The 25,556-nt window shown below is 51.2% G+C and overlaps 38 non-coding genes across 38 annotated transcripts; 7 read left to right on the top strand and 31 right to left on the bottom strand.

Annotated features, from left to right (window-relative positions):
- Positions 1 to 3: 3 nt before the first annotated feature.
- Trnas-aga (transfer RNA serine (anticodon AGA)) lies at positions 4 to 85 on the bottom strand. The gene has a single exon. It is a non-coding gene; the product is annotated as a tRNA-Ser (tRNA).
- A 139-nt stretch (positions 86 to 224) lies between these two features.
- On the bottom strand, positions 225 to 297 carry Trnak-uuu (transfer RNA lysine (anticodon UUU)). The gene has a single exon. It is a non-coding gene; the product is annotated as a tRNA-Lys (tRNA).
- A 296-nt stretch (positions 298 to 593) lies between these two features.
- Trnae-uuc (transfer RNA glutamic acid (anticodon UUC)) lies at positions 594 to 665 on the bottom strand. Its single transcript has one exon. It is a non-coding gene; the product is annotated as a tRNA-Glu (tRNA).
- A 308-nt stretch (positions 666 to 973) lies between these two features.
- Positions 974 to 1,046, bottom strand: Trnam-cau (transfer RNA methionine (anticodon CAU)). Its single transcript has one exon. It is a non-coding gene; the product is annotated as a tRNA-Met (tRNA).
- Positions 1,047 to 2,026: 980 nt separating this feature from the next.
- On the top strand, positions 2,027 to 2,098 carry Trnag-ucc (transfer RNA glycine (anticodon UCC)). The gene has a single exon. It is a non-coding gene; the product is annotated as a tRNA-Gly (tRNA).
- Positions 2,099 to 2,373: 275 nt separating this feature from the next.
- On the bottom strand, positions 2,374 to 2,455 carry Trnas-aga (transfer RNA serine (anticodon AGA)). Its single transcript has one exon. It is a non-coding gene; the product is annotated as a tRNA-Ser (tRNA).
- A 139-nt stretch (positions 2,456 to 2,594) lies between these two features.
- On the bottom strand, positions 2,595 to 2,667 carry Trnak-uuu (transfer RNA lysine (anticodon UUU)). The gene has a single exon. It is a non-coding gene; the product is annotated as a tRNA-Lys (tRNA).
- A 296-nt stretch (positions 2,668 to 2,963) lies between these two features.
- Positions 2,964 to 3,035, bottom strand: Trnae-uuc (transfer RNA glutamic acid (anticodon UUC)). The gene has a single exon. It is a non-coding gene; the product is annotated as a tRNA-Glu (tRNA).
- Positions 3,036 to 3,343: 308 nt separating this feature from the next.
- On the bottom strand, positions 3,344 to 3,416 carry Trnam-cau (transfer RNA methionine (anticodon CAU)). Its single transcript has one exon. It is a non-coding gene; the product is annotated as a tRNA-Met (tRNA).
- Positions 3,417 to 4,396: 980 nt separating this feature from the next.
- Trnag-ucc (transfer RNA glycine (anticodon UCC)) lies at positions 4,397 to 4,468 on the top strand. The gene has a single exon. It is a non-coding gene; the product is annotated as a tRNA-Gly (tRNA).
- Positions 4,469 to 4,743: 275 nt separating this feature from the next.
- On the bottom strand, positions 4,744 to 4,825 carry Trnas-aga (transfer RNA serine (anticodon AGA)). Its single transcript has one exon. It is a non-coding gene; the product is annotated as a tRNA-Ser (tRNA).
- Positions 4,826 to 4,964: 139 nt separating this feature from the next.
- Trnak-uuu (transfer RNA lysine (anticodon UUU)) lies at positions 4,965 to 5,037 on the bottom strand. The gene has a single exon. It is a non-coding gene; the product is annotated as a tRNA-Lys (tRNA).
- A 296-nt stretch (positions 5,038 to 5,333) lies between these two features.
- On the bottom strand, positions 5,334 to 5,405 carry Trnae-uuc (transfer RNA glutamic acid (anticodon UUC)). The gene has a single exon. It is a non-coding gene; the product is annotated as a tRNA-Glu (tRNA).
- A 308-nt stretch (positions 5,406 to 5,713) lies between these two features.
- Positions 5,714 to 5,786, bottom strand: Trnam-cau (transfer RNA methionine (anticodon CAU)). The gene has a single exon. It is a non-coding gene; the product is annotated as a tRNA-Met (tRNA).
- A 980-nt stretch (positions 5,787 to 6,766) lies between these two features.
- Trnag-ucc (transfer RNA glycine (anticodon UCC)) lies at positions 6,767 to 6,838 on the top strand. Its single transcript has one exon. It is a non-coding gene; the product is annotated as a tRNA-Gly (tRNA).
- Positions 6,839 to 14,281: 7,443 nt separating this feature from the next.
- On the bottom strand, positions 14,282 to 14,354 carry Trnak-uuu (transfer RNA lysine (anticodon UUU)). The gene has a single exon. It is a non-coding gene; the product is annotated as a tRNA-Lys (tRNA).
- Positions 14,355 to 14,650: 296 nt separating this feature from the next.
- Trnae-uuc (transfer RNA glutamic acid (anticodon UUC)) lies at positions 14,651 to 14,722 on the bottom strand. The gene has a single exon. It is a non-coding gene; the product is annotated as a tRNA-Glu (tRNA).
- A 308-nt stretch (positions 14,723 to 15,030) lies between these two features.
- On the bottom strand, positions 15,031 to 15,103 carry Trnam-cau (transfer RNA methionine (anticodon CAU)). Its single transcript has one exon. It is a non-coding gene; the product is annotated as a tRNA-Met (tRNA).
- Positions 15,104 to 16,082: 979 nt separating this feature from the next.
- On the top strand, positions 16,083 to 16,154 carry Trnag-ucc (transfer RNA glycine (anticodon UCC)). Its single transcript has one exon. It is a non-coding gene; the product is annotated as a tRNA-Gly (tRNA).
- Positions 16,155 to 16,429: 275 nt separating this feature from the next.
- On the bottom strand, positions 16,430 to 16,511 carry Trnas-aga (transfer RNA serine (anticodon AGA)). The gene has a single exon. It is a non-coding gene; the product is annotated as a tRNA-Ser (tRNA).
- A 139-nt stretch (positions 16,512 to 16,650) lies between these two features.
- Positions 16,651 to 16,723, bottom strand: Trnak-uuu (transfer RNA lysine (anticodon UUU)). Its single transcript has one exon. It is a non-coding gene; the product is annotated as a tRNA-Lys (tRNA).
- Positions 16,724 to 17,019: 296 nt separating this feature from the next.
- Positions 17,020 to 17,091, bottom strand: Trnae-uuc (transfer RNA glutamic acid (anticodon UUC)). Its single transcript has one exon. It is a non-coding gene; the product is annotated as a tRNA-Glu (tRNA).
- A 308-nt stretch (positions 17,092 to 17,399) lies between these two features.
- Trnam-cau (transfer RNA methionine (anticodon CAU)) lies at positions 17,400 to 17,472 on the bottom strand. The gene has a single exon. It is a non-coding gene; the product is annotated as a tRNA-Met (tRNA).
- A 980-nt stretch (positions 17,473 to 18,452) lies between these two features.
- On the top strand, positions 18,453 to 18,524 carry Trnag-ucc (transfer RNA glycine (anticodon UCC)). The gene has a single exon. It is a non-coding gene; the product is annotated as a tRNA-Gly (tRNA).
- A 275-nt stretch (positions 18,525 to 18,799) lies between these two features.
- On the bottom strand, positions 18,800 to 18,881 carry Trnas-aga (transfer RNA serine (anticodon AGA)). Its single transcript has one exon. It is a non-coding gene; the product is annotated as a tRNA-Ser (tRNA).
- A 139-nt stretch (positions 18,882 to 19,020) lies between these two features.
- Positions 19,021 to 19,093, bottom strand: Trnak-uuu (transfer RNA lysine (anticodon UUU)). The gene has a single exon. It is a non-coding gene; the product is annotated as a tRNA-Lys (tRNA).
- Positions 19,094 to 19,389: 296 nt separating this feature from the next.
- Trnae-uuc (transfer RNA glutamic acid (anticodon UUC)) lies at positions 19,390 to 19,461 on the bottom strand. Its single transcript has one exon. It is a non-coding gene; the product is annotated as a tRNA-Glu (tRNA).
- Positions 19,462 to 19,769: 308 nt separating this feature from the next.
- Trnam-cau (transfer RNA methionine (anticodon CAU)) lies at positions 19,770 to 19,842 on the bottom strand. The gene has a single exon. It is a non-coding gene; the product is annotated as a tRNA-Met (tRNA).
- Positions 19,843 to 20,822: 980 nt separating this feature from the next.
- Trnag-ucc (transfer RNA glycine (anticodon UCC)) lies at positions 20,823 to 20,894 on the top strand. The gene has a single exon. It is a non-coding gene; the product is annotated as a tRNA-Gly (tRNA).
- A 275-nt stretch (positions 20,895 to 21,169) lies between these two features.
- On the bottom strand, positions 21,170 to 21,251 carry Trnas-aga (transfer RNA serine (anticodon AGA)). Its single transcript has one exon. It is a non-coding gene; the product is annotated as a tRNA-Ser (tRNA).
- A 139-nt stretch (positions 21,252 to 21,390) lies between these two features.
- On the bottom strand, positions 21,391 to 21,463 carry Trnak-uuu (transfer RNA lysine (anticodon UUU)). Its single transcript has one exon. It is a non-coding gene; the product is annotated as a tRNA-Lys (tRNA).
- Positions 21,464 to 21,759: 296 nt separating this feature from the next.
- Trnae-uuc (transfer RNA glutamic acid (anticodon UUC)) lies at positions 21,760 to 21,831 on the bottom strand. The gene has a single exon. It is a non-coding gene; the product is annotated as a tRNA-Glu (tRNA).
- A 308-nt stretch (positions 21,832 to 22,139) lies between these two features.
- On the bottom strand, positions 22,140 to 22,212 carry Trnam-cau (transfer RNA methionine (anticodon CAU)). Its single transcript has one exon. It is a non-coding gene; the product is annotated as a tRNA-Met (tRNA).
- A 980-nt stretch (positions 22,213 to 23,192) lies between these two features.
- Positions 23,193 to 23,264, top strand: Trnag-ucc (transfer RNA glycine (anticodon UCC)). The gene has a single exon. It is a non-coding gene; the product is annotated as a tRNA-Gly (tRNA).
- Positions 23,265 to 23,539: 275 nt separating this feature from the next.
- Positions 23,540 to 23,621, bottom strand: Trnas-aga (transfer RNA serine (anticodon AGA)). The gene has a single exon. It is a non-coding gene; the product is annotated as a tRNA-Ser (tRNA).
- Positions 23,622 to 23,760: 139 nt separating this feature from the next.
- Trnak-uuu (transfer RNA lysine (anticodon UUU)) lies at positions 23,761 to 23,833 on the bottom strand. Its single transcript has one exon. It is a non-coding gene; the product is annotated as a tRNA-Lys (tRNA).
- A 296-nt stretch (positions 23,834 to 24,129) lies between these two features.
- Trnae-uuc (transfer RNA glutamic acid (anticodon UUC)) lies at positions 24,130 to 24,201 on the bottom strand. Its single transcript has one exon. It is a non-coding gene; the product is annotated as a tRNA-Glu (tRNA).
- A 308-nt stretch (positions 24,202 to 24,509) lies between these two features.
- Trnam-cau (transfer RNA methionine (anticodon CAU)) lies at positions 24,510 to 24,582 on the bottom strand. The gene has a single exon. It is a non-coding gene; the product is annotated as a tRNA-Met (tRNA).
- Between the last annotated feature and the right edge of the window lie 974 nt (positions 24,583 to 25,556).

The following is a 25,556-nucleotide window of genomic DNA, read 5'->3' as shown; positions in this document are numbered from 1 at the left end:
CGACGCAGTCGGTAGGACTCGAACCTACGCTCCCAGAGGGAATCTGATTTCTAGTCAGACGCCTTAACCACTCGGCCACGACTGCTCGTAACTGAAGTTTCCCTGGAATCGTGAGAAATGCAACCGGTCTGCGCAGAATGTTGACAGGAAACGAACTCTGTGCACTGATTACGGCAGGGCTACCATCGCTACGAGACGAGCCATTGCGGAAACGTTAAAATCTTCGCCCGGACAGGGACTTGAACCCTGGACCCTTAGGTTAAAAGCCTAATGCTCTACCGACTGAGCTATCCGGGCTCACCCTTGTTGCGGATGGAGCGGCTGCAAGCAATGTGAATAACTGGAACGCGTGTGTAGGCGTACTACGGTAACAGCTGGCTTCTGCCGCAACTGGCGACTTCACCGACTTCCCACTGACGCTGGTAGCAGCCCAACAGCGGACCAGTGCCACTTCTCCCTTTATTCCGGTGCCGACAGTAATTGCATCATGTGCCTGTTTTCCCCGATTACGTTCGGCCGAAGCTCCGGAGGGTGGGCGACAAACGACAGTTCGAAGGCCAAAACATGGAGCGTTGTGTGCGCAAAAACTTCCGTTCCGGTACCGGGAATCGAACCCGGGCCTCCTGGGTGAAAGCCAGGTATCCTAGCCACTAGACCACACCGGATTTGCTCGATAAGCGTGAGATCTTCTCCGTCTCCTCTCGTATTTCGTGCTGAATCTGGTCTCAGTGGTGTTCTCTGTTTGCGAGCATATTTGCGCCTACAGACTGGCATGGCGCACAGCTCGAAATTGACTATTCATTATTTTACTCATAACAAGGGAAGAGAAAGATCAAAGTTGTACGTTGTCATAATTGGAAATAAACATATTGACGCTGAGGTGTAGCCTCCTTGTGGATAACGAACGACAATTAAGTTCGTTCCCTAGCAACAGCAACGCCGTTAATTCAGCCATGATGTACAGCAAATTAAATGCCCCGGGTGAGGATCGAACTCACGACCTTAAGATTATGAGACTTACGCGCTACCTACTGCGCTACCGAGGCACGTTGCAAGCAACGTTACAGGAAACTTGGTAAGTCTCGCATATTAGAGATAGACAGTTTGCGCTTTCTCAAGAATCTGTTGTGTTGCTACACGTGCTTTCCCTACTTGCTAGATTAAACTGCTGCCGCAGCTTTTTCAACGGAACGCAGCACTGCCCGAGGTTACAGTACATCGCCCTTGCGGCACCTGAACACAGCGGCCTGTTGGGCCAGGCCGACGTTAGAGTTCAGAAATAGCACGCGACCGTCCAAGTACGGTCTACTGCGTGCTGCGTGTATGGTTCTTCTCACAGCGAATCCTGCTATACATTCCTGAGGCTGACGCAGCTCAGGCGAGGAATCGGCGCGGCAGCATTATAGCGAGAACAGCAGAACGATGCATCGGCCGGGAATCGAACCCGGGCCGTCCGCATGCTAAGCGAGCATTCACCAATTTTTTTTTTTTTTTGTTCCCATTTCTTTCCTTGCATTTGTTGGGGGCGGACGTCCGATGACGCCCGTTCAAGTTCATCGTTGACTCGGTCTTTTATTACAGAGGGCAGATAACTCTCAGACCGAACACGCTGAGCTATCGTGCCGGCAAGCCTTACGATTATGAGACTTACGCGCTGCCTACTGCACTACTGAGGCACATGCCATTGAACCACCGATGCTCGACAAGCTGCCCGTGCTTCCCGAGCACTTTTCTGCATGGGAAAGTGGGATTGCCACCCAGCGACGTCGGATACAACCGAAAAAAGTGCTACACACGTGGAGTCCTCCACTACATTGCCTTAAAACGAATGCTCATCACTATCGTGTGAGTAACCTTGCGGCCGCGGCGACTAGTCTTGCCCAAAGACGCAGCGTGCGTGGAGGCGCTACCCGAATGCGTGTGGATGCACCCTCCTACCTCGAAAAGCGCCTGCAGCTACTATCACCGTGGGCCGCTGCTGGCGGGCGGGAAGCCGACACAGCGGGGCGTTGCGAGCAGCGGCTGTGCGGTGGTGGTGTAATGGTGAGCATAGTTGCCTTCCAAGCAGTTGATCCGGGTTCGATTCCCGGCCACCGCAAGTGGCGCTGGTTTTTTCGTATGAGTATGTGAGCCGCGTGCTGTTACATGAAGGTTTTTTTCGTCGTTGCTCCACGCAGACCATCCTGTAGTATGTCCCGACTTGTCCCGACTTTGCTCGGCTGACGCGAAAGCTGACGCTTGGAATTCGCCCTTATCAAAATGACAGGCACTATAAACGGCTGTGAGAGGCGAGGTGTGGAGAGGTACCAAAACGACAGGCAAACTGCGAAATTTTCTGCTCGTTCTTCTTAAACAAAAAAAGAAAAAAACCGACGCAGTCGGTAGGACTCGAACCTACGCTCCCAGAGGGAATCTGATTTCTAGTCAGACGCCTTAACCACTCGGCCACGACTGCTCGTAACTGAAGTTTCCCTGGAATCGTGAGAAATGCAACCGGTCTGCGCAGAATGTTGACAGGAAACGAACTCTGTGCACTGATTACGGCAGGGCTACCATCGCTACGAGACGAGCCATTGCGGAAACGTTAAAATCTTCGCCCGGACAGGGACTTGAACCCTGGACCCTTAGGTTAAAAGCCTAATGCTCTACCGACTGAGCTATCCGGGCTCACCCTTGTTGCGGATGGAGCGGCTGCAAGCAATGTGAATAACTGGAACGCGTGTGTAGGCGTACTACGGTAACAGCTGGCTTCTGCCGCAACTGGCGACTTCACCGACTTCCCACTGACGCTGGTAGCAGCCCAACAGCGGACCAGTGCCACTTCTCCCTTTATTCCGGTGCCGACAGTAATTGCATCATGTGCCTGTTTTCCCCGATTACGTTCGGCCGAAGCTCCGGAGGGTGGGCGACAAACGACAGTTCGAAGGCCAAAACATGGAGCGTTGTGTGCGCAAAAACTTCCGTTCCGGTACCGGGAATCGAACCCGGGCCTCCTGGGTGAAAGCCAGGTATCCTAGCCACTAGACCACACCGGATTTGCTCGATAAGCGTGAGATCTTCTCCGTCTCCTCTCGTATTTCGTGCTGAATCTGGTCTCAGTGGTGTTCTCTGTTTGCGAGCATATTTGCGCCTACAGACTGGCATGGCGCACAGCTCGAAATTGACTATTCATTATTTTACTCATAACAAGGGAAGAGAAAGATCAAAGTTGTACGTTGTCATAAGTGGAAATAAACATATTGACGCTGAGGTGTAGCCTCCTTGTGGATAACGAACGACAATTAAGTTCGTTCCCTAGCAACAGCAACGCCGTTAATTCAGCCATGATGTACAGCAAATTAAATGCCCCGGGTGAGGATCGAACTCACGACCTTAAGATTATGAGACTTACGCGCTACCTACTGCGCTACCGAGGCACGTTGCAAGCAACGTTACAGGAAACTTGGTAAGTCTCGCATATTAGAGATAGACAGTTTGCGCTTTCTCAAGAATCTGTTGTGTTGCTACACGTGCTTTCCCTACTTGCTAGATTAAACTGCTGCCGCAGCTTTTTCAACGGAACGCAGCACTGCCCGAGGTTACAGTACATCGCCCTTGCGGCACCTGAACACAGCGGCCTGTTGGGCCAGGCCGACGTTAGAGTTCAGAAATAGCACGCGACCGTCCAAGTACGGTCTACTGCGTGCTGCGTGTATGGTTCTTCTCACAGCGAATCCTGCTATACATTCCTGAGGCTGACGCAGCTCAGGCGAGGAATCGGCGCGGCAGCATTATAGCGAGAACAGCAGAACGATGCATCGGCCGGGAATCGAACCCGGGCCGTCCGCATGCTAAGCGAGCATTCACCAATTTTTTTTTTTTTTTGTTCCCATTTCTTTCCTTGCATTTGTTGGGGGCGGACGTCCGATGACGCCCGTTCAAGTTCATCGTTGACTCGGTCTTTTATTACAGAGGGCAGATAACTCTCAGACCGAACACGCTGAGCTATCGTGCCGGCAAGCCTTACGATTATGAGACTTACGCGCTGCCTACTGCACTACTGAGGCACATGCCATTGAACCACCGATGCTCGACAAGCTGCCCGTGCTTCCCGAGCACTTTTCTGCATGGGAAAGTGGGATTGCCACCCAGCGACGTCGGATACAACCGAAAAAAGTGCTACACACGTGGAGTCCTCCACTACATTGCCTTAAAACGAATGCTCATCACTATCGTGTGAGTAACCTTGCGGCCGCGGCGACTAGTCTTGCCCAAAGACGCAGCGTGCGTGGAGGCGCTACCCGAATGCGTGTGGATGCACCCTCCTACCTCGAAAAGCGCCTGCAGCTACTATCACCGTGGGCCGCTGCTGGCGGGCGGGAAGCCGACACAGCGGGGCGTTGCGAGCAGCGGCTGTGCGGTGGTGGTGTAATGGTGAGCATAGTTGCCTTCCAAGCAGTTGATCCGGGTTCGATTCCCGGCCACCGCAAGTGGCGCTGGTTTTTTCGTATGAGTATGTGAGCCGCGTGCTGTTACATGAAGGTTTTTTTCGTCGTTGCTCCACGCAGACCATCCTGTAGTATGTCCCGACTTGTCCCGACTTTGCTCGGCTGACGCGAAAGCTGACGCTTGGAATTCGCCCTTATCAAAATGACAGGCACTATAAACGGCTGTGAGAGGCGAGGTGTGGAGAGGTACCAAAACGACAGGCAAACTGCGAAATTTTCTGCTCGTTCTTCTTAAACAAAAAAAGAAAAAAACCGACGCAGTCGGTAGGACTCGAACCTACGCTCCCAGAGGGAATCTGATTTCTAGTCAGACGCCTTAACCACTCGGCCACGACTGCTCGTAACTGAAGTTTCCCTGGAATCGTGAGAAATGCAACCGGTCTGCGCAGAATGTTGACAGGAAACGAACTCTGTGCACTGATTACGGCAGGGCTACCATCGCTACGAGACGAGCCATTGCGGAAACGTTAAAATCTTCGCCCGGACAGGGACTTGAACCCTGGACCCTTAGGTTAAAAGCCTAATGCTCTACCGACTGAGCTATCCGGGCTCACCCTTGTTGCGGATGGAGCGGCTGCAAGCAATGTGAATAACTGGAACGCGTGTGTAGGCGTACTACGGTAACAGCTGGCTTCTGCCGCAACTGGCGACTTCACCGACTTCCCACTGACGCTGGTAGCAGCCCAACAGCGGACCAGTGCCACTTCTCCCTTTATTCCGGTGCCGACAGTAATTGCATCATGTGCCTGTTTTCCCCGATTACGTTCGGCCGAAGCTCCGGAGGGTGGGCGACAAACGACAGTTCGAAGGCCAAAACATGGAGCGTTGTGTGCGCAAAAACTTCCGTTCCGGTACCGGGAATCGAACCCGGGCCTCCTGGGTGAAAGCCAGGTATCCTAGCCACTAGACCACACCGGATTTGCTCGATAAGCGTGAGATCTTCTCCGTCTCCTCTCGTATTTCGTGCTGAATCTGGTCTCAGTGGTGTTCTCTGTTTGCGAGCATATTTGCGCCTACAGACTGGCATGGCGCACAGCTCGAAATTGACTATTCATTATTTTACTCATAACAAGGGAAGAGAAAGATCAAAGTTGTACGTTGTCATAATTGGAAATAAACATATTGACGCTGAGGTGTAGCCTCCTTGTGGATAACGAACGACAATTAAGTTCGTTCCCTAGCAACAGCAACGCCGTTAATTCAGCCATGATGTACAGCAAATTAAATGCCCCGGGTGAGGATCGAACTCACGACCTTAAGATTATGAGACTTACGCGCTACCTACTGCGCTACCGAGGCACGTTGCAAGCAACGTTACAGGAAACTTGGTAAGTCTCGCATATTAGAGATAGACAGTTTGCGCTTTCTCAAGAATCTGTTGTGTTGCTACACGTGCTTTCCCTACTTGCTAGATTAAACTGCTGCCGCAGCTTTTTCAACGGAACGCAGCACTGCCCGAGGTTACAGTACATCGCCCTTGCGGCACCTGAACACAGCGGCCTGTTGGGCCAGGCCGACGTTAGAGTTCAGAAATAGCACGCGACCGTCCAAGTACGGTCTACTGCGTGCTGCGTGTATGGTTCTTCTCACAGCGAATCCTGCTATACATTCCTGAGGCTGACGCAGCTCAGGCGAGGAATCGGCGCGGCAGCATTATAGCGAGAACAGCAGAACGATGCATCGGCCGGGAATCGAACCCGGGCCGTCCGCATGCTAAGCGAGCATTCACCAATTTTTTTTTTTTTTTGTTCCCATTTCTTTCCTTGCATTTGTTGGGGGCGGACGTCCGATGACGCCCGTTCAAGTTCATCGTTGACTCGGTCTTTTATTACAGAGGGCAGATAACTCTCAGACCGAACACGCTGAGCTATCGTGCCGGCAAGCCTTACGATTATGAGACTTACGCGCTGCCTACTGCACTACTGAGGCACATGCCATTGAACCACCGATGCTCGACAAGCTGCCCGTGCTTCCCGAGCACTTTTCTGCATGGGAAAGTGGGATTGCCACCCAGCGACGTCGGATACAACCGAAAAAAGTGCTACACACGTGGAGTCCTCCACTACATTGCCTTAAAACGAATGCTCATCACTATCGTGTGAGTAACCTTGCGGCCGCGGCGACTAGTCTTGCCCAAAGACGCAGCGTGCGTGGAGGCGCTACCCGAATGCGTGTGGATGCACCCTCCTACCTCGAAAAGCGCCTGCAGCTACTATCACCGTGGGCCGCTGCTGGCGGGCGGGAAGCCGACACAGCGGGGCGTTGCGAGCAGCGGCTGTGCGGTGGTGGTGTAATGGTGAGCATAGTTGCCTTCCAAGCAGTTGATCCGGGTTCGATTCCCGGCCACCGCAAGTGGCGCTGGTTTTTTCGTATGAGTATGTGAGCCGCGTGCTGTTACATGAAGGTTTTTTTCGTCGTTGCTCCACGCAGACCATCCTGTAGTATGTCCCGACTTGTCCCGACTTTGCTCGGCTGACGCGAAAGCTGACGCTTGGAATTCGCCCTTATCAAAATGACAGGCACTATAAACGGCTGTGAGAGGCGAGGTGTGGAGAGGTACCAAAACGACAGGCAAACTGCGAAATTTTCTGCTCGTTCTTCTTAAACAAAAAAAGAAAAAAACTGACGCAGTCGGTAGGACTTTTTTTTTTTTTTTTTTTTTTTTTCTTTTTTTTTTTTTTAAAGCGCCTTGGCCTCACTCTTTTCTCTAGTGTTTCCATCGCCAGCACATTAGCCGTTACGAAAGTGTGTTAATTTTCGCCCAGGCAGAGGCTTGGACCCAACTCCCTTTGGTTGAAAACCTAACGCTCTACCGACTGAGCTATCGTACAGCTGCGTGATGAGCGACTGATTCACATGTCGTAATTACTGGCTTATGGCTCCAATGGCGACTTCACCGACTTCCCACTGACGCACCGCTGACGCTAGTTTTCTGTCCTCTTAAGCGGTGGACATACTTGCAAGTAGCTGCGAGATCTTAAGAAAAGAAACGCTGTACCATTGCTTTTGCCGCACTCGAATGACTGAATTACGATTCTTAAAAAGAAATGAATGTTCGCTCTGTACAAAACTTCCAAGCACATGTGTGTACTCACAAACTCGGCGTCGGCGCGAGAAAATGACGGGAGCGCACTCGTGGGCCTGCGACGGCTTTCTGCAGTCCCAGCGTCAGTGCGTGGTGAACCGGTAACCACAGGAAGCAGCGGCCGTCGCGGAACTCTGTATTCTTAAATTTTCGTCTTGTTGAGAGTGGCGTCATTGGTTTGCACCCGCGTTCATGCGTGTGAAAATATTTGCTCTTCTTTACGCAAAATCGCACGCAGCCGGTAGGACTTTTTTTTTTTTTTTTTTTTTTCTTTCTTTTTTTTTTTATTTTTTTTTTTTTTTTTTTTTTTTTTTGTTTTTTAGTGACGCAACTGAACGTTCATCTTGTGAGAGCGAGAAAAGTTTCGCAGTCGGCAGGACTTTTTTTTTTTTTTTTATTATCTTTTTTTTTGTTTTTTTATTTATTTTTATGTTTTTTTTTTCATTCGCCCACGCATGTCACGTGTGTGCGAAAATTTTTGCTCCTCTTTACACAAAATCGCACGCAGCCCGTAGGACTTTTTGTTTTTTACTTTTTTTTTTTACTTTTTTTTTTTTTTTTTTTTTTACCAAAGATGCAACCAGAGCAACAGGCAGGCAGAGGCAAAGAGGGCAGGGGTCGAATGTCCCGAGGCCTGGCCAAAATGTCTCCCCCAGACCTGTCACCAAGTTGTCTCCTGAGGCTGTTGTAAGAGACTGTTTTTTTTTTTGGTTTTTTTGGGCTACTAGGATTTTTTTTGTTTTTTTTTTGTTGGTTTAAATTTTTTTTTAATTGGTTTTGCTTGGTTCTTTTGTTTTTTTTTTTTATTTTTTTATTTATTAATTGCCGACTGGCGTGATGAAGAATGTGCAACAGAACATTGGAGCTCAGTGGCTGGAGAAAGAGGAAAAAAAAATAATTAGAGCCACAAAGGAAACGAAAATATCGCCTCAAAACTAAAGAAATGCAGTGTTTCCTGCTGGAAGAGAACGACAAGAAGCGCAGTGGGAGAAGAAAAGAAAACACGAAGAACTTAGAAGCCCTCAACTCTACCGGGACATGAAATTAGGAAACGAACCTGAGAGAAGAAATGAGCAAATTCCATGTATCCATAATGGGAAAAAGATAAAATGGCACATAATTTGGCAACGAAAAACCAACACCTCTCTTGGAAAGGAGTGTGAAAGGAATGGAGAATTGTGAATGTGCTGTCTTCACGGAAAGAAGCGAGCAAATAGGCAACATAGAATTTCAAAACAAGCGATCCCCGTAGGAAAGAAGAAAGCGAAATACCAAATGAAAGAGAGGAAGAATAAGCCCTCGAAAGGGAGTACAATTCACACTCGAAATAAAACGAAAGTGCGTTCCAATGTCAAAGAAAGCAAAAAGAGAATGTTATGAAAACAATCAGGAGAAAAGGAAGAAAGAAAGTAATTCCTTATTCCATTGTTTTGCATTTCAATGTGTGTCTAGTTTCTTCGTCAGTTTTCAGTTTCCGAGTGCTTTCGTAACGTCAAGACGCTATTACATCTGTTCACATTTCAGGACCACGATCGACGTCTTCATTAAGTTTGGAGGACAGTCGGTGCCAGATTGAAGACTTTCCGAAATTGCTGTTCAATGGGGATTTGCAAAAAGCGCTGAAAACACCTCTGATATGAGGCGGTCCTCCGGAGCGTTTTATGGCGCTCCCACAGATAAAATAAGTAGTCGACTGGATCACTTATATTTTTGGCAAATATAGCGTAGGTGGTATGCCCCAAAATCCACACTGTAGCATTTCGTTTAGATTGCGGAAAAGGTTTAATGTCGGGAATCATAGCCGTGAGGGGGGAGAACGACCGTTTGTTAGTCCTGTTAATGAGTGCGAGCATATCGCAGGAAATAGCCCATACATCTCGTGTGGTTTTGCAAAGAAAACGATGCTCAAGTGTAGCCCGTTCGTCACAGGACTCGCATTTAGAGGACGGAATAAGGTGAATAGCCGCCAGCCGATCGTTGGTAGTCACAGTGCGAGTAATAACCGTATACCACGTGCTTCGCACTTCTGGCGACAACAACTTGTTGCTGACGTTTTGCCAAACAAGAACCCAGTTGTTGTGGGGATATTGACGTACTAAGGCGTTCGGTGGTGGCAAACCGACCATCTCATGATACAAAGAAGTTGCAGACCGCGTCCTGCGGTCGCGAGCTAGTGAAACATGATAACTGCGAGACAAGAAAAAATCTCTGTATACAGCAAGCTTGTAAGGTATCTGCGAGACATTGATCGGTGCACTGTCAGAAAGGGGCTCATGGGCGTGGAAGAGGGCAGCCGTAGTACTGTGGGGGCTGTTCTCGACAATGGCGGCAATTCTGTTGACAAGCAAGGCAGAACATTTCTTTCTGACATCGACGAGACCTAGTCCACCGCGAGACGGAGGCTGGGTACATGTGGTAAGTTTCACCTTGAAAATATGACCACGCCACAGCAGCCAGTGTGCTGCTTGGCTGATCGTGCGTGCCAACGGAGGTGGGACGTTGAGCACTTGGGCTACATACCACGCTTTAGCCAGAATGTGAACATTGATCAACTCGACACGCTGGAGAAGATGTAATTGCCGGGTGGCGTGACGAACCATGAGACCCTTGACAGTTGTCGAAATACGGCGCCAGTTGTGAGCGGCCATCTTTATGGGGCAAGCAAAGAAGTGAATGCCGAGCAACATGTGGGAGGCAGCTATGGTGTACCATGAGTCGGCAGCATAGTTGCGACAGGCACCTATTGGGAGCAACACCGTCTTATGCGGGTTCAGTTCGGCACCTGTAGCCTGGGCAAACAGATTGAACACAGGTTTAACTAAAGAGATGTCCTTTCCTTGTCGTATGAAGACGCCGACATCGTCGGCGTACGCAACGCACGACGCCCGCACACCCTCCACATCGATCCCACTGACAGTGCGCCCAATCCGGCGGAGGAGGGGGTCAAGAGCGATAACAAAGAGGGACATAGAGAGGGGACACCCTTGCCGCACAGACCGTGCAATCCTAAAGGGAGCCGAAAGGGTGCCATTTATCAGAATGCGAGAAGACGCTCTCGTGAGGACATTTTGAAGGGCGGAGACAAAGTTCATATGAAATCCGATGTGACCTAACAAGGCAAAGAGGTAATCGTGGTTAATCCTATCAAATGCCTTCTTAAAATCAATCGAGAGAATCGCCCCTGGAGTCCGTGTGGCAGCAGTGTGAGCCACGACGTCCCTATACGTGCTCACGGCGGCAAGGATACCCCTCCCTGTCACAGCGCACATCTGGAAAGGGCTAATGATTTTTCGCATCACAATGTGCAGCCTGGTTGCGACGCATTTGCTGAAAAGTTTGTAGTCACTGTTCAACAGCGTGATCGGGCGAAAGTTTTCAACTGTATCAGCCCCAGTGGTCTTAGGGAGAAGAATGACGATACCCTCTAGGAACTCTGCCGGACACGGAAGGCCACTCAACAATTCATTTGCGACCTTTGTGAGGATAGGTTCGAAGAGATCCCAGAACTCGAGGTAGAATTCTAAAGGAATTCCGTCAGGGCCTGGGGACTTGTTGCGAGCAGACGATCTGAGTGCATCGCTCATGTCCTCCGTCGCAATGGCGGAAAGGAGGGTGTCATTGTCCTCACGTGTCAGCAGGTTCCGCATTTCACCCATGAGTACATGTGCGGCCGCCCTATCGTGGTCGCTACGTTGAAACGCGGCACTAAAGTGAGCAAAAATATGCGCACGAATGTCCCTCTCAGCGGTGAGTCGCTCCCCAGTCTCCAGTCGAAGACACCGAATAAATTTAGTGGCACCCCGTCTCCGCTCTCTTTCGATATGGTGAATAGTCGGTGACTCCTCAAACGTCCCTACACAGCGGCTTCTAAGTAAGGAGCCCTGAAAATCTTGGGCTTGCAATTTAAAAATTTGAGCTTTCACAGCTTTTAACTGAATCAGAAATTGGTCATCAACAATATCTGGTAGAGAGACGGCATCTTTTAAAATCTGATAATAATATTCAGTGGTTCTGTGTTTCCACAGCGCAGCTTCGGCGCTAAAACACTTTAAAACAGCACGGATAGACGGTTTGGCCAGGTGAACCCACCAATTGACAACCGAGGCATAGTTAGCCAGTTTTTCGCTGCAGGAAGAGAGCGTATCGTGTACCTGCCGACGCAACGAGGGGGCACGGACATGGGTCACGTTAAACTTCCACACCCGAGATCGACGGAACTGGCGGAGTTGCGGCGCGCGAAGGTCGCAGAAGAAGGCGCAGTGATCGGAAAAACAGACAGGGGCGACGTCGGCACTAATTAGGTGATCTGCTATGCAGGTCGACACATAGAGCCTATCAAGTCTACTAGCCCCATTGCGATAGAAATACGTAAAGACTTGCCGTTGAGGATAGAGAGCACGCCACACATCTGCTAACTGGAAGCTTGCAATCAGACGATCAAAGTCGACGCACTTATGAGCCGTGGGAAACTGATCAGCGTCCGCAACCACACAATTAAAATCGCCCCCCAATACGACGGGCAGCGTCGGGCTACCAATCAAGGTGGGTACATCTTCAATGAAAAATCTCGCTCTCGCCCTCTTTAAACTGGTGCCAGACGGAGCGTAAATGTTAACTAGTTGCAGTCCTCCGATAACGCACGAGATTCCTCTGCCGGTCGGTAGTCGTTTGACTCTCGTCGGCTCTTCTGCAGACTTATATAAGATAGCGGTACCACACCTAGCTTCCGGGTCGACATTAAAAATGGCGGAATACCCCGTTAAAACATCAAGGGACACAACGCTCACTTCCTGCAGAAAAATAAAATCGTACCGACAATGTTGGATAAAATTCGCCAAGACTTGCAATTTCTGAGGAGCCGCAATACAGTTGATATTTAAGGTGGCTATTTTAACCATGTAGCTATGGGACGCATGGGTGTAGGGCACAGAGATAAATGTTGGAATGGGGGTCACCGAGAAGGCGCAGACGCACCGGAGACGGAAAGGAGGCTACCGTGGCAGTTACATGTCAACATCGTCCGCCCAGGAGAGCGGCGCAGGAGTTGTCGTGTCGCCGTCCGACAGACTGCCGCCGGTAGTGTCTCCCGACGGGGTTTTCCTTGACGCGCGAGTCTGCGAATTGCGCTGTTTACGAGAAGCCGTATCAGTACTAATCTTTTTCGACGGGGGCGAAATTTCCCGGCCGCCGGTACCCTTTCCTAGCATACCCTTAAGTTGCCGACTTTGCTCGCGAACGCGTTTTTCTCGCTGCGAGGCAAAGTCAGTGTCCCGCAACTTAGTTTTTACGTTCCCCACTGAGGCCACAGAGTGCGGTTCTACATCCATAACCAAATTCTCCGCGTGAGGTGGAGAAATGCGCAAGGTATTCGCTGGAGCAGCAATGGTACTGGGGGATGGGTTGGAGTCCGCGACCTTGTCGGGAGAAGCAGTAGGTGCGCAATCCCCAGTAGGGATGTCCGACACAACTGGCACCGAAGTTGCAACATCACATGGGGAGGACGTTTGACATTGGGGAACCATAGAGGCAGGCTCGGTCTCGCAAACTGCGGCAGTAGGAGCACCTGATTCCAGAACGCTCGGAACACGTTCATCAACAAGCGAAGCCGCGGAAGTCGTCTCCTGCAACGGAGCAGAACGGTTGGTCGGACGACATTCAGTGCTAATGTCAGGGACAGTGTCAACAACAGGCGTACGTGGAACAACAGGTACACTAGAAAGAACAGACATACCCACTACAACCGGATCACGATCTAGCGACTCAGCCAGTGGCGGAGAACCTCTAAGGAGGGCACCCGCGTAACTACCTGAGTTGTCTAGGGGCAACTGCACAGGGCGCCGTCGGGGACAAGAATTCCGCATATGTTCAGTGGAATGGCAGAGAGAGCACGTTGGAGGTTGGCCGGTGTAGGAGATGAAGGCCCTATGGCCGCCTATGATAACAAAGGACGGAATGTGTTTTTTTAAGTCCATCCGTACAGTACGTACACCGTTATCACATTGATAAACATACGCGGACGACCAATAATCTTTAGTGACAGCAAAGATAGTCCCATATAAACTTAATGCACGGCGAATTTCATCTAAGGGCACTTCAAATGGCAGATGGAAAACTTTCACGTTACGAATACCATAACCGGCATGTAGCACTTTAACATCACTAATGTTTCCGTCAGCATGTTTAAATTTCCGAACCCCGCCGTTGACGGCCACCAAACGCTCACATAGTTCACTATCAAGAATTTTCAAGAACACCGAATTAACAATAAAATCTAAATGTACACCATCTAGCAAAGCTGGGTCAATTTGCAATTCCGATCTGATCCAATGATGGATTTCAAAAGCCGTGGGACGCGGAAATTCGCGATCAAATAACAACTGAATAGTATTACACCGGTTGTACGTCACCATTTTTCACAATGAATCCTTTACAACTTACAAAAAGAGAAGAAACACGCGGAGTAAAGACACCAGGCCGCTGCAAACCACGGCGACCAACGATGTAAACACAGCTGCTAGCGGAGCTCGCGACGGGCACGTCTGCTCGCCGCAACCACTCGGCCACGACTGCTCGTAACTGAAGTTTCCCTGGAATCGTGAGAAATGCAACCGGTCTGCGCAGAATGTTGACAGGAAACGAACTCTGTGCACTGATTACGGCAGGGCTACCATCGCTACGAGACGAGCCATTGCGGAAACGTTAAAATCTTCGCCCGGACAGGGACTTGAACCCTGGACCCTTAGGTTAAAAGCCTAATGCTCTACCGACTGAGCTATCCGGGCTCACCCTTGTTGCGGATGGAGCGGCTGCAAGCAATGTGAATAACTGGAACGCGTGTGTAGGCGTACTACGGTAACAGCTGGCTTCTGCCGCAACTGGCGACTTCACCGACTTCCCACTGACGCTGGTAGCAGCCCAACAGCGGACCAGTGCCACTTCTCCCTTTATTCCGGTGCCGACAGTAATTGCATCATGTGCCTGTTTTCCCCGATTACGTTCGGCCGAAGCTCCGGAGGGTGGGCGACAAACGACAGTTCGAAGGCCAAAACATGGAGCGTTGTGTGCGCAAAAACTTCCGTTCCGGTACCGGGAATCGAACCCGGGCCTCCTGGGTGAAAGCCAGGTATCCTAGCCACTAGACCACACCGGATTTGCTCGATAAGCGTGAGATCTTCTCCGTCTCCTCTCGTATTTCGTGCTGAATCTGGTCTCAGTGGTGTTCTCTGTTTGCGAGCATATTTGCGCCTACAGACTGGCATGGCGCACAGCTCGAAATTGACTATTCATTATTTTACTCATAACAAGGGAAGAGAAAGATCAAAGTTGTACGTTGTCATAATTGGAAATAAACATATTGACGCTGAGGTGTAGCCTCCTTGTGGATAACGAACGACAATTAAGTTCGTTCCCTAGCAACAGCAACGCCGTTAATTCAGCCATGATGTACAGCAAATTAAATGCCCCGGGTGAGGATCGAACTCACGACCTTAAGATTATGAGACTTACGCGCTACCTACTGCGCTACCGAGGCACGTTGCAAGCAACGTTACAGGAAACTTGGTAAGTCTCGCATATTAGAGATAGACAGTTTGCGCTTTCTCAAGAATCTGTTGTGTTGCTACACGTGCTTTCCCTACTTGCTAGATTAAACTGCTGCCGCAGCTTTTTCAACGGAACGCAGCACTGCCCGAGGTTACAGTACATCGCCCTTGCGGCACCTGAACACAGCGGCCTGTTGGGCCAGGCCGACGTTAGAGTTCAGAAATAGCACGCGACCGTCCAAGTACGGTCTACTGCGTGCTGCGTGTATGGTTCTTCTCACAGCGAATCCTGCTATACATTCCTGAGGCTGACGCAGCTCAGGCGAGGAATCGGCGCGGCAGCATTATAGCGAGAACAGCAGAACGATGCATCGGCCGGGAATCGAACCCGGGCCGTCCGCATGCTAAGCGAGCATTCACCAATTTTTTTTTTTTTTTGTTCCCATTTCTTTCCTTGCATTTGTTGGGGGCGGACGTCCGATGACGCCCGTTCAAGTTCTCGTTGACTCGGTCTTTTATTACAGAGGGCAGATAACTCTCAGACCGAACACGCTGAGCTATCGTGCCGGCAAGCCTTACGATTATGAGACTTACGCGCTGCCTACTGCACTACTGAGGCACATGCCATTGAACCACCGATGCTCGACAAGCTGCCCGTGCTTCCCGAGCACTTTTCTGCATGGGAAAGTGGGATTGCCACCCAGCGACGTCGGATACAACCGAAAAAAGTGCTACACACGTGGAGTCCTCCACTACATTGCCTTAAAACGAATGCTCATCACTATCGTGTGAGTAACCTTGCGGCCGCGGCGACTAGTCTTGCCCAAAGACGCAGCGTGCGTGGAGGCGCTACCCGAATGCGTGTGGATGCACCCTCCTACCTCGAAAAGCGCCTGCAGCTACTATCACCGTGGGCCGCTGCTGGCGGGCGGGAAGCCGACACAGCGGGGCGTTGCGAGCAGCGGCTGTGCGGTGGTGGTGTAATGGTGAGCATAGTTGCCTTCCAAGCAGTTGATCCGGGTTCGATTCCCGGCCACCGCAAGTGGCGCTGGTTTTTTCGTATGAGTATGTGAGCCGCGTGCTGTTACATGAAGGTTTTTTTCGTCGTTGCTCCACGCAGACCATCCTGTAGTATGTCCCGACTTGTCCCGACTTTGCTCGGCTGACGCGAAAGCTGACGCTTGGAATTCGCCCTTATCAAAATGACAGGCACTATAAACGGCTGTGAGAGGCGAGGTGTGGAGAGGTACCAAAACGACAGGCAAACTGCGAAATTTTCTGCTCGTTCTTCTTAAACAAAAAAAGAAAAAAACCGACGCAGTCGGTAGGACTCGAACCTACGCTCCCAGAGGGAATCTGATTTCTAGTCAGACGCCTTAACCACTCGGCCACGACTGCTCGTAACTGAAGTTTCCCTGGAATCGTGAGAAATGCAACCGGTCTGCGCAGAATGTTGACAGGAAACGAACTCTGTGCACTGATTACGGCAGGGCTACCATCGCTACGAGACGAGCCATTGCGGAAACGTTAAAATCTTCGCCCGGACAGGGACTTGAACCCTGGACCCTTAGGTTAAAAGCCTAATGCTCTACCGACTGAGCTATCCGGGCTCACCCTTGTTGCGGATGGAGCGGCTGCAAGCAATGTGAATAACTGGAACGCGTGTGTAGGCGTACTACGGTAACAGCTGGCTTCTGCCGCAACTGGCGACTTCACCGACTTCCCACTGACGCTGGTAGCAGCCCAACAGCGGACCAGTGCCACTTCTCCCTTTATTCCGGTGCCGACAGTAATTGCATCATGTGCCTGTTTTCCCCGATTACGTTCGGCCGAAGCTCCGGAGGGTGGGCGACAAACGACAGTTCGAAGGCCAAAACATGGAGCGTTGTGTGCGCAAAAACTTCCGTTCCGGTACCGGGAATCGAACCCGGGCTTCCTGGGTGAAAGCCAGGTATCCTAGCCACTAGACCACACCGGATTTGCTCGATAAGCGTGAGATCTTCTCCGTCTCCTCTCGTATTTCGTGCTGAATCTGGTCTCAGTGGTGTTCTCTGTTTGCGAGCATATTTGCGCCTACAGACTGGCATGGCGCACAGCTCGAAATTGACTATTCATTATTTTACTCATAACAAGGGAAGAGAAAGATCAAAGTTGTACGTTGTCATAATTGGAAATAAACATATTGACGCTGAGGTGTAGCCTCCTTGTGGATAACGAACGACAATTAAGTTCGTTCCCTAGCAACAGCAACGCCGTTAATTCAGCCATGATGTACAGCAAATTAAATGCCCCGGGTGAGGATCGAACTCACGACCTTAAGATTATGAGACTTACGCGCTACCTACTGCGCTACCGAGGCACGTTGCAAGCAACGTTACAGGAAACTTGGTAAGTCTCGCATATTAGAGATAGACAGTTTGCGCTTTCTCAAGAATCTGTTGTGTTGCTACACGTGCTTTCCCTACTTGCTAGATTAAACTGCTGCCGCAGCTTTTTCAACGGAACGCAGCACTGCCCGAGGTTACAGTACATCGCCCTTGCGGCACCTGAACACAGCGGCCTGTTGGGCCAGGCCGACGTTAGAGTTCAGAAATAGCACGCGACCGTCCAAGTACGGTCTACTGCGTGCTGCGTGTATGGTTCTTCTCACAGCGAATCCTGCTATACATTCCTGAGGCTGACGCAGCTCAGGCGAGGAATCGGCGCGGCAGCATTATAGCGAGAACAGCAGAACGATGCATCGGCCGGGAATCGAACCCGGGCCGTCCGCATGCTAAGCGAGCATTCACCAATTTTTTTTTTTTTTTGTTCCCATTTCTTTCCTTGCATTTGTTGGGGGCGGACGTCCGATGACGCCCGTTCAAGTTCATCGTTGACTCGGTCTTTTATTACAGAGGGCAGATAACTCTCAGACCGAACACGCTGAGCTATCGTGCCGGCAAGCCTTACGATTATGAGACTTACGCGCTGCCTACTGCACTACTGAGGCACATGCCATTGAACCACCGATGCTCGACAAGCTGCCCGTGCTTCCCGAGCACTTTTCTGCATGGGAAAGTGGGATTGCCACCCAGCGACGTCGGATACAACCGAAAAAAGTGCTACACACGTGGAGTCCTCCACTACATTGCCTTAAAACGAATGCTCATCACTATCGTGTGAGTAACCTTGCGGCCGCGGCGACTAGTCTTGCCCAAAGACGCAGCGTGCGTGGAGGCGCTACCCGAATGCGTGTGGATGCACCCTCCTACCTCGAAAAGCGCCTGCAGCTACTATCACCGTGGGCCGCTGCTGGCGGGCGGGAAGCCGACACAGCGGGGCGTTGCGAGCAGCGGCTGTGCGGTGGTGGTGTAATGGTGAGCATAGTTGCCTTCCAAGCAGTTGATCCGGGTTCGATTCCCGGCCACCGCAAGTGGCGCTGGTTTTTTCGTATGAGTATGTGAGCCGCGTGCTGTTACATGAAGGTTTTTTTCGTCGTTGCTCCACGCAGACCATCCTGTAGTATGTCCCGACTTGTCCCGACTTTGCTCGGCTGACGCGAAAGCTGACGCTTGGAATTCGCCCTTATCAAAATGACAGGCACTATAAACGGCTGTGAGAGGCGAGGTGTGGAGAGGTACCAAAACGACAGGCAAACTGCGAAATTTTCTGCTCGTTCTTCTTAAACAAAAAAAGAAAAAAACCGACGCAGTCGGTAGGACTCGAACCTACGCTCCCAGAGGGAATCTGATTTCTAGTCAGACGCCTTAACCACTCGGCCACGACTGCTCGTAACTGAAGTTTCCCTGGAATCGTGAGAAATGCAACCGGTCTGCGCAGAATGTTGACAGGAAACGAACTCTGTGCACTGATTACGGCAGGGCTACCATCGCTACGAGACGAGCCATTGCGGAAACGTTAAAATCTTCGCCCGGACAGGGACTTGAACCCTGGACCCTTAGGTTAAAAGCCTAATGCTCTACCGACTGAGCTATCCGGGCTCACCCTTGTTGCGGATGGAGCGGCTGCAAGCAATGTGAATAACTGGAACGCGTGTGTAGGCGTACTACGGTAACAGCTGGCTTCTGCCGCAACTGGCGACTTCACCGACTTCCCACTGACGCTGGTAGCAGCCCAACAGCGGACCAGTGCCACTTCTCCCTTTATTCCGGTGCCGACAGTAATTGCATCATGTGCCTGTTTTCCCCGATTACGTTCGGCCGAAGCTCCGGAGGGTGGGCGACAAACGACAGTTCGAAGGCCAAAACATGGAGCGTTGTGTGCGCAAAAACTTCCGTTCCGGTACCGGGAATCGAACCCGGGCCTCCTGGGTGAAAGCCAGGTATCCTAGCCACTAGACCACACCGGATTTGCTCGATAAGCGTGAGATCTTCTCCGTCTCCTCTCGTATTTCGTGCTGAATCTGGTCTCAGTGGTGTTCTCTGTTTGCGAGCATATTTGCGCCTACAGACTGGCATGGCGCACAGCTCGAAATTGACTATTCATTATTTTACTCATAACAAGGGAAGAGAAAGATCAAAGTTGTACGTTGTCATAATTGGAAATAAACATATTGACGCTGAGGTGTAGCCTCCTTGTGGATAACGAACGACAATTAAGTTCGTTCCCTAGCAACAGCAACGCCGTTAATTCAGCCATGATGTACAGCAAATTAAATGCCCCGGGTGAGGATCGAACTCACGACCTTAAGATTATGAGACTTACGCGCTACCTACTGCGCTACCGAGGCACGTTGCAAGCAACGTTACAGGAAACTTGGTAAGTCTCGCATATTAGAGATAGACAGTTTGCGCTTTCTCAAGAATCTGTTGTGTTGCTACACGTGCTTTCCCTACTTGCTAGATTAAACTGCTGCCGCAGCTTTTTCAACGGAACGCAGCACTGCCCGAGGTTACAGTACATCGCCCTTGCGGCACCTGAACACAGCGGCCTGTTGGGCCAGGCCGACGTTAGAGTTCAGAAATAGCACGCGACCGTCCAAGTACGGTCTACTGCGTGCTGCGTGTATGGTTCTTCTCACAGCGAATCCTGCTATACATTCCTGAGGCTGACGCAGCTCAGGCGAGGAATCGGCGCGGCAGCATTATAGCGAGAACAGCAGAACGATGCATCGGCCGGGAATCGAACCCGGGCCGTCCGCATGCTAAGCGAGCATTCACCAATTTTTTTTTTTTTTTGTTCCCATTTCTTTCCTTGCATTTGTTGGGGGCGGACGTCCGATGACGCCCGTTCAAGTTCATCGTTGACTCGGTCTTTTATTACAGAGGGCAGATAACTCTCAGACCGAACACGCTGAGCTATCGTGCCGGCAAGCCTTACGATTATGAGACTTACGCGCTGCCTACTGCACTACTGAGGCACATGCCATTGAACCACCGATGCTCGACAAGCTGCCCGTGCTTCCCGAGCACTTTTCTGCATGGGAAAGTGGGATTGCCACCCAGCGACGTCGGATACAACCGAAAAAAGTGCTACACACGTGGAGTCCTCCACTACATTGCCTTAAAACGAATGCTCATCACTATCGTGTGAGTAACCTTGCGGCCGCGGCGACTAGTCTTGCCCAAAGACGCAGCGTGCGTGGAGGCGCTACCCGAATGCGTGTGGATGCACCCTCCTACCTCGAAAAGCGCCTGCAGCTACTATCACCGTGGGCCGCTGCTGGCGGGCGGGAAGCCGACACAGCGGGGCGTTGCGAGCAGCGGCTGTGCGGTGGTGGTGTAATGGTGAGCATAGTTGCCTTCCAAGCAGTTGATCCGGGTTCGATTCCCGGCCACCGCAAGTGGCGCTGGTTTTTTCGTATGAGTATGTGAGCCGCGTGCTGTTACATGAAGGTTTTTTTCGTCGTTGCTCCACGCAGACCATCCTGTAGTATGTCCCGACTTGTCCCGACTTTGCTCGGCTGACGCGAAAGCTGACGCTTGGAATTCGCCCTTATCAAAATGACAGGCACTATAAACGGCTGTGAGAGGCGAGGTGTGGAGAGGTACCAAAACGACAGGCAAACTGCGAAATTTTCTGCTCGTTCTTCTTAAACAAAAAAAGAAAAAAACCGACGCAGTCGGTAGGACTCGAACCTACGCTCCCAGAGGGAATCTGATTTCTAGTCAGACGCCTTAACCACTCGGCCACGACTGCTCGTAACTGAAGTTTCCCTGGAATCGTGAGAAATGCAACCGGTCTGCGCAGAATGTTGACAGGAAACGAACTCTGTGCACTGATTACGGCAGGGCTACCATCGCTACGAGACGAGCCATTGCGGAAACGTTAAAATCTTCGCCCGGACAGGGACTTGAACCCTGGACCCTTAGGTTAAAAGCCTAATGCTCTACCGACTGAGCTATCCGGGCTCACCCTTGTTGCGGATGGAGCGGCTGCAAGCAATGTGAATAACTGGAACGCGTGTGTAGGCGTACTACGGTAACAGCTGGCTTCTGCCGCAACTGGCGACTTCACCGACTTCCCACTGACGCTGGTAGCAGCCCAACAGCGGACCAGTGCCACTTCTCCCTTTATTCCGGTGCCGACAGTAATTGCATCATGTGCCTGTTTTCCCCGATTACGTTCGGCCGAAGCTCCGGAGGGTGGGCGACAAACGACAGTTCGAAGGCCAAAACATGGAGCGTTGTGTGCGCAAAAACTTCCGTTCCGGTACCGGGAATCGAACCCGGGCCTCCTGGGTGAAAGCCAGGTATCCTAGCCACTAGACCACACCGGATTTGCTCGATAAGCGTGAGATCTTCTCCGTCTCCTCTCGTATTTCGTGCTGAATCTGGTCTCAGTGGTGTTCTCTGTTTGCGAGCATATTTGCGCCTACAGACTGGCATGGCGCACAGCTCGAAATTGACTATTCATTATTTTACTCATAACAAGGGAAGAGAAAGATCAAAGTTGTACGTTGTCATAATTGGAAATAAACATATTGACGCTGAGGTGTAGCCTCCTTGTGGATAACGAACGACAATTAAGTTCGTTCCCTAGCAACAGCAACGCCGTTAATTCAGCCATGATGTACAGCAAATTAAATGCCCCGGGTGAGGATCGAACTCACGACCTTAAGATTATGAGACTTACGCGCTACCTACTGCGCTACCGAGGCACGTTGCAAGCAACGTTACAGGAAACTTGGTAAGTCTCGCATATTAGAGATAGACAGTTTGCGCTTTCTCAAGAATCTGTTGTGTTGCTACACGTGCTTTCCCTACTTGCTAGATTAAACTGCTGCCGCAGCTTTTTCAACGGAACGCAGCACTGCCCGAGGTTACAGTACATCGCCCTTGCGGCACCTGAACACAGCGGCCTGTTGGGCCAGGCCGACGTTAGAGTTCAGAAATAGCACGCGACCGTCCAAGTACGGTCTACTGCGTGCTGCGTGTATGGTTCTTCTCACAGCGAATCCTGCTATACATTCCTGAGGCTGACGCAGCTCAGGCGAGGAATCGGCGCGGCAGCATTATAGCGAGAACAGCAGAACGATGCATCGGCCGGGAATCGAACCCGGGCCGTCCGCATGCTAAGCGAGCATTCACCAATTTTTTTTTTTTTTTGTTCCCATTTCTTTCCTTGCATTTGTTGGGGGCGGACGTCCGATGACGCCCGTTCAAGTTCATCGTTGACTCGGTCTTTTATTACAGAGGGCAGATAACTCTCAGACCGAACACGCTGAGCTATCGTGCCGGCAAGCCTTACGATTATGAGACTTACGCGCTGCCTACTGCACTACTGAGGCACATGCCATTGAACCACCGATGCTCGACAAGCTGCCCGTGCTTCCCGAGCACTTTTCTGCATGGGAAAGTGGGATTGCCACCCAGCGACGTCGGATACAACCGAAAAAAGTGCTACACACGTGGAGTCCTCCACTACATTGCCTTAAAACGAATGCTCATCACTATCGTGTGAGTAACCTTGCGGCCGCGGCGACTAGTCTTGCCCAAAGACGCAGCGTGCGTGGAGGCGCTACCCGAATGCGTGTGGATGCACCCTCCTACCTCGAAAAGCGCCTGCAGCTACTATCACCGTGGGCCGCTGCTGGCGGGCGGGAAGCCGACACAGCGGGGCGTTGCGAGCAGCGGCTGTGCGGTGGTGGTGTAATGGTGAGCATAGTTGCCTTCCAAGCAGTTGATCCGGGTTCGATTCCCGGCCACCGCAAGTGGCGCTGGTTTTTTCGTATGAGTATGTGAGCCGCGTGCTGTTACATGAAGGTTTTTTTCGTCGTTGCTCCACGCAGACCATCCTGTAGTATGTCCCGACTTGTCCCGACTTTGCTCGGCTGACGCGAAAGCTGACGCTTGGAATTCGCCCTTATCAAAATGACAGGCACTATAAACGGCTGTGAGAGGCGAGGTGTGGAGAGGTACCAAAACGACAGGCAAACTGCGAAATTTTCTGCTCGTTCTTCTTAAACAAAAAAAGAAAAAAACCGACGCAGTCGGTAGGACTCGAACCTACGCTCCCAGAGGGAATCTGATTTCTAGTCAGACGCCTTAACCACTCGGCCACGACTGCTCGTAACTGAAGTTTCCCTGGAATCGTGAGAAATGCAACCGGTCTGCGCAGAATGTTGACAGGAAACGAACTCTGTGCACTGATTACGGCAGGGCTACCATCGCTACGAGACGAGCCATTGCGGAAACGTTAAAATCTTCGCCCGGACAGGGACTTGAACCCTGGACCCTTAGGTTAAAAGCCTAATGCTCTACCGACTGAGCTATCCGGGCTCACCCTTGTTGCGGATGGAGCGGCTGCAAGCAATGTGAATAACTGGAACGCGTGTGTAGGCGTACTACGGTAACAGCTGGCTTCTGCCGCAACTGGCGACTTCACCGACTTCCCACTGACGCTGGTAGCAGCCCAACAGCGGACCAGTGCCACTTCTCCCTTTATTCCGGTGCCGACAGTAATTGCATCATGTGCCTGTTTTCCCCGATTACGTTCGGCCGAAGCTCCGGAGGGTGGGCGACAAACGACAGTTCGAAGGCCAAAACATGGAGCGTTGTGTGCGCAAAAACTTCCGTTCCGGTACCGGGAATCGAACCCGGGCCTCCTGGGTGAAAGCCAGGTATCCTAGCCACTAGACCACACCGGATTTGCTCGATAAGCGTGAGATCTTCTCCGTCTCCTCTCGTATTTCGTGCTGAATCTGGTCTCAGTGGTGTTCTCTGTTTGCGAGCATATTTGCGCCTACAGACTGGCATGGCGCACAGCTCGAAATTGACTATTCATTATTTTACTCATAACAAGGGAAGAGAAAGATCAAAGTTGTACGTTGTCATAATTGGAAATAAACATATTGACGCTGAGGTGTAGCCTCCTTGTGGATAACGAACGACAATTAAGTTCGTTCCCTAGCAACAGCAACGCCGTTAATTCAGCCATGATGTACAGCAAATTAAATGCCCCGGGTGAGGATCGAACTCACGACCTTAAGATTATGAGACTTACGCGCTACCTACTGCGCTACCGAGGCACGTTGCAAGCAACGTTACAGGAAACTTGGTAAGTCTCGCATATTAGAGATAGACAGTTTGCGCTTTCTCAAGAATCTGTTGTGTTGCTACACGTGCTTTCCCTACTTGCTAGATTAAACTGCTGCCGCAGCTTTTTCAACGGAACGCAGCACTGCCCGAGGTTACAGTACATCGCCCTTGCGGCACCTGAACACAGCGGCCTGTTGGGCCAGGCCGACGTTAGAGTTCAGAAATAGCACGCGACCGTCCAAGTACGGTCTACTGCGTGCTGCGTGTATGGTTCTTCTCACAGCGAATCCTGCTATACATTCCTGAGGCTGACGCAGCTCAGGCGAGGAATCGGCGCGGCAGCATTATAGCGAGAACAGCAGAACGATGCATCGGCCGGGAATCGAACCCGGGCCGTCCGCATGCTAAGCGAGCATTCACCAATTTTTTTTTTTTTTTGTTCCCATTTCTTTCCTTGCATTTGTTGGGGGCGGACGTCCGATGACGCCCGTTCAAGTTCATCGTTGACTCGGTCTTTTATTACAGAGGGCAGATAACTCTCAGACCGAACACGCTGAGCTATCGTGCCGGCAAGCCTTACGATTATGAGACTTACGCGCTGCCTACTGCACTACTGAGGCACATGCCATTGAACCACCGATGCTCGACAAGCTGCCCGTGCTTCCCGAGCACTTTTCTGCATGGGAAAGTGGGATTGCCACCCAGCGACGTCGGATACAACCGAAAAAAGTGCTACACACGTGGAGTCCTCCACTACATTGCCTTAAAACGAATGCTCATCACTATCGTGTGAGTAACCTTGCGGCCGCGGCGACTAGTCTTGCCCAAAGACGCAGCGTGCGTGGAGGCGCTACCCGAATGCGTGTGGATGCACCCTCCTACCTCGAAAAGCGCCTGCAGCTACTATCACCGTGGGCCGCTGCTGGCGGGCGGGAAGCCGACACAGCGGGGCGTTGCGAGCAGC

The sequence above is a fragment of the Schistocerca nitens genome, chromosome 4 (assembly GCF_023898315.1).
Source record: "Schistocerca nitens isolate TAMUIC-IGC-003100 chromosome 4, iqSchNite1.1, whole genome shotgun sequence".
NCBI lineage: Eukaryota > Metazoa > Arthropoda > Insecta > Orthoptera > Acrididae > Schistocerca > Schistocerca nitens.
Note: the sequence above shows the minus strand (reverse complement) of the source record. Positions and strands in the feature narration are given on the sequence as shown.